Source organism: Somniosus microcephalus, unplaced genomic scaffold (genome assembly GCF_052327205.1).
Source record: "Somniosus microcephalus isolate GS21.2 unplaced genomic scaffold, FLI_Smic_1.0 unresolved_chr2, whole genome shotgun sequence".
Lineage (NCBI taxonomy): Eukaryota > Metazoa > Chordata > Chondrichthyes > Squaliformes > Somniosidae > Somniosus > Somniosus microcephalus.
The window spans coordinates 49337839-49343473 of NW_028225180.1; positions in this window are offsets into that span (position 1 = coordinate 49337839).

A 5635-nucleotide genomic window follows, 5' to 3' on the forward strand; every position below is an offset into this window, starting at 1 on the left:
TGCCCTCTATCTCTAATTATATAGTTACTGTGTTCCCCTAAATTACACTGTCCTCCATCTCTAATTATACATACACTGTTCCTTTATATTATCCTGACCTCTATCTCTAATTACACAGTTACTGTGCTCCCCTAATTGTCCCTGTCATCTATCAATAATAACATAGCTTGTTTTCCCCTAAATTACACTGCCCTCTATCTTTAATTAGACAGTTACTGTGTCCCCTAATTGTCCCTGTCATCTATGACTAATAACATGGTTGTTTTCCCCTAAATTAACCTGTCCTCTATCTCTATTTACACAGTTACTGTTTTCCCCTAAATTATCCTGCCCTCATTCTCCAATTACACATTTACTGTGTTCCCCTAAATTACACTGTCCTCAATCTCTAATTACACAGTTACTGTGTCCCCTGAATTACACTGTCCTCAATCTCTAATTACACAGTTACTATGTTCCCCTAAATTACCCTGTCCTCTATCTCTATTTACACAGTTACTGTGTTCCCCTAAATTACACTGTCCTCAATCTCTAATTACACAGTTACTGTGTTCCCCTAAATTACACTGTCCTCAATCTCTAATTACACAGTCACTGTGTTCCCCTAAATTACACTGTCCTCAATCTCTAATTACACAGTTACTGTGTTGCCCTAAATTACACTGTCCTCAATCTCTAATTACACAGTTACTGTGTCCCCCTAAATTACACTGTCCTCAATCTCTAATTACACAGTTACTCTGTTCCCCTAAATTACCCTGTCCTCTATCTCTATTTACACATTTACTGTGTTCCCCTAAATTACACTGTCCTCAATCTCTAATTACACAGTAACTGTGTTCCCCTAAATTACACTGTCCTCAATCTCTAATTTCACAGTTACTATGTTCCCCTAAATTACACTGTCCTCAATCTCTAATTACACAGTTACTATGTGCCCCTAAATTACACTGTCCTCAATCTCTAATTACAATGTTACTGTGTTCCCCTAAATTACACTGTCCTCAATCTCTAATTACACAGTTACTATTTTCCCCTAAATTACACTGTCCTCTATCTCTAATTACACAGTTACTATGTTCCCCTAAATTACACTGTCCTCAATCTCTAATTACACAGTTACTGTGTTCCCCTAAATTACACTGCCCTCTATCTCTAATTACACAGTTACTGTGTTCCCCTAAATTACACTGTCCTCAATCTCTAATTACACAGTTACTCTGTTCCCCTAAATTACACTGTCCTCAATCTCTAATTACACAGTTACTATGTTCGCCTAAATTACACTGTCCTCAGTCACTAATTAAACAGTTACTGTGTCCCCTAAATTATCCTGGCCTCTATCTTTAATTAGACAGTTACTGTGTTCCCCTAAATTATCCTGCCCTCTATCTCTAATTACACAGTTACTTTGATCCCCTAAATTATCCTGCCCTCTATCTCTAATTATATAGTTACTGTATTCCCCTAAATTACACTGTACTCAATCTCTAATTACACATTTACCGTGTCCCCTAAATTACACTGTCCTCTATCTCTAATTACACATTTACTGTGTTCCCCTAAATTACACTGTCCTCAATCTCTAATTACACATTTACTGTGTCCCCTAAATTACACTGTCCTCTATCTCTAATTACACATTTACTGTGTCCCCTAAATTAAACTGTCCTCCATCACTAATTACACATTTACTGTGTCCCCTAAATTAAACTGTCCTCCATCACTAATTACACATTTATTGTGTTCCCCTAAATTACACTGTCCTCAATCTCTAATTACACATTTACTGTGTCCCCTAAATTACATTGTCCTCTATCTCTAATTACACATTTACTGTGTTCCCCTAAATTACACTGTCCTCTATCTCTAATTACACATTTCCTGTGTCCCCTAAATTACACTGTCCTCTATCTCTAATTACACATTTACTGTGTTCCCCTAAATTACACTGTCCTCAATCTCTAATTACACATTTACTGTGTCCCCTAAATTAAACTGTCCTCCATCACTAATTACACAGTTACTGTGTCCCCTAAATTATCCTGCCCTCTATCTTTAATTAGACAGTTACTGTGTTCCCCTAAATTACACTGTCCTCAATCTCTAATTACACATTTACTGTATTCCCCTAAATTACACTGTCCTGAATCTCTAATTACACAGTTACTGTGTCCCCTAAATTACACTGTCCTCAATCTCTAATTACACAGTTACTGTGTCCCCTAAATTACATTGTCCTCAATCTCTAATTACACATTTACTGTGTCCCCTAAATTACACTGTCCTCAATCTCTAATTACACAGTTACTGTGTCCCCTAAATTACACTGTCCTCAATCTCTAATTACACATTTACTGTGTCCCCTAAATTACACTGTCCTCAATCTCTAATTACACATTTACTGTGTCCCCTAAATTACACTGTCCTCAATCTCTAATTACACATTTACTGTGTCCCCTAAATTACACTGTCCTCAATCTCTAATTACACATTTACTGTGTTCTCCTAAATTACACTCTCCTCAATCTCTAATTACACTTTTACTGTGTACCCTAAATTACAGTCCTCAATCTCTAATTACACATTTACTGTGTCCCCTAAATTACACTGTCCTCTATCTTTAATTAGACAGTTACTGTGTTCCCCTAAATTAACCTGTCCTCCATCACTAATTACAAATTTACTGTGTCCCCTATATTTCACTGTCCTCTATCTCTAATTACACATTTACTGTGTTCCCCTAAATTACACTGTCCTCAATCTCTAATTACACATTTACTGTGTCCCCTAAATTACACTGTCCTCTATCTCTAATTACACATTTACTGTGTCCCCTAAATTACACTGTCCTCTATCTCTAATTACACATTTACTGTTTCCCCTAAATTACACTGTCCTCAATCTCTAATTACACATTTACTGTGTCCCCTAAATTACACTGTCCTCTATCTCTAATTACACATTTACTGTGTCCCCTAAATTACACTGTCCTCAATCTCTAATTACACATTTACTGTGTCCCCTAAATTGCACTGTCCTCTATCTCTAATTACACATTTACTGTGTCCCCTAAATTACGCTGTCCTCTATCTCTAATTACACATTTACTGTGTTCCTCTAAATTATCCTGCCCTCTATCTTTAATTAGACAGTTACTGTGTTACCCTAAAATAATCTGTCCTCCATCACTAATTATACAGTAACAGTGTTCACCTAAATTAAACGGCACTCTATATATAATTTCACAGTTACTGTGTTCCCCTAAATTAAACTGTCCTCTATCTCTACCTATACAGTTACTGTGTTCCCCTAAATTACACTGTCCTCCATCTCTAATTAAACATACTCTGTTCTTCTATATTTTCCTGACCTCTATCTCTAATTACACAGTTACTGTGTTCCCCTAATTGTCCCTGTGATCTATCAATAATAACATAGTTTGTTTTCCCCTAAATTACCCTGCCCTCTATCTTTAGTTAGACAGTTACTGTGTCCCCTAATTGTCCCTGTCATCTATGAATAATAACATGGTAGTTTTCCCCTAAATTACACTGTCCTCTATCTCTGTTTACACAGTTATTGAGTTCCCCTAAAATTTCCTGCCCTCTCTCTCTAATTATATAGTTACTGTGTTCCCCTCAATTACACTGTCCTCAAACTCTAATTACACTTTTACTGTGTCCCCTAAATTACACTGTCCTCAATCTCTAATTACACATTTACTGTGTCCCCTAAATTACATTGTCCTCTATCTCTAATTACACATTTACTGTGTCCCCTAAATTAAACTGTCCTCCATCACTAATTACACATTTACTGTGTCCCCTAAATTAAACTGTCCTCCATCACTAATTACACATTTACTGTGTTCCCCTAAATTACACTGTCCTCAATCTCTAATTACACATTTACTGTGTCCCCTAAATTACACTGTCCTCTATCTCTAATTACACATTTACTGTGTTCCCCTAAATTACACTGTCCTCAATCTCTAATTACACATTTACTGTGTCCCCTAAATTACACTGTCCTCTATCTCTAATTACACCTTTACTGTGTTCCCCTAAATTACACTGTCCTCAATCTCTAATTACACATTTACTGTGTCCCCTAAATTAAACTGTCCTCCATCACTAATTACACAGTTACTGTGTCCCCTAAATTATCCTGCCCTCTATCTTTAATTAGACAGTTACTGTGTTCCCCTAAATTACACTGTCCTCCATCTCTAATTACACATTTACTGTGTTCCCCTAAATTACACTGTCCTGAATCTCTAATTACACAGTTACTGTGTCCCCTAAATTACACTGTCCTCAATCTCTAATTACACAGTTACTGTGTCCCCTAAATTACACTGTCCTCAATCTCTAATTACACATTTACTGTGTCCCCTAAATTACACTGTCCTCAATCTCTAATTACACAGTTACTGTGTCCCCTAAATTACACTGTCCTCAATCTCTAATTACACATTTACTGTGTCCCCTAAATTACACTGTCCTCAATCTCTAATTACACATTTACTGTGTCCCCTAAATTACACTGTCCTCAATCTCTAATTACACATTTACTGTGTCCCCTAAATTACACTGTCCTCAATCTCTAATTACACATTTACTGTGTTCTCCTAAATTACACTGTCCTCAATCTCTAATTACACTTTTACTGTGTACCCTAAATTACAGTCCTCAATCTCTAATTACAAATTTACTGTGTCCCCTAAATTACACTGTCCTCTATCTTTAATTAGACAGTTACTGTGTTCCCCTAAATTAACCTGTCCTCCATCACTAATTACAAATTTACTGTGTCCCCTATATTTCACTGTCCTCTATCTCTAATTACACATTTACTGTGTTCCCCTAAATTACACTGTCCTCAATCTCTAATTACTCATTTACTGTGTCCCCTAAATTACACTGTCCTCTATCTCTAATTACACATTTACTGTGTCCCCTAAATTACACTGTCCTCTATCTCTAATTACACATTTACTGTTTCCCCTAAATTACACTGTCCTCAATCTCTAATTACACATTTACTGTGTCCCCTAAATTACACTGTCCTCTATCTCTAATTACACATTTACTGTGTCCCCTAAATTACACTGTCCTCAATCTCTAATTACACATTTACTGTGTCCCCTAAATTGCACTGTCCTCTATCTCTAATTACACATTTACTGTGTCCCCTAAATTACGCTGTCCTCTATCTCTAATTACACATTTACTGTGTTCCTCTAAATTATCCTGCCCTCTATCTTTAATTAGACAGTTACTGTGTTACCCTAAAATAATCTGTCCTCCATCACTAATTATACAGTAACAGTGTTCACCTAAATTAAACGGCACTCTATATATAATTTCACAGTTACTGTGTTCCCCTAAATTAAACTGTCCTCTATCTCTACCTATACAGTTACTGTGTTCCCCTAAATTACACTGTCCTCCATCTCTAATTAAACATACTCTGTTCTTCTATATTTTCCTGACCTCTATCTCTAATTACACAGTTACTGTGTTCCCCTAATTGTCCCTGTGATCTATCAATAATAACATAGTTTGTTTTCCCCTAAATTACCCTGCCCTCTATCTTTAGTTAGACAGTTACTGTGTCCCCTAATTGTCCC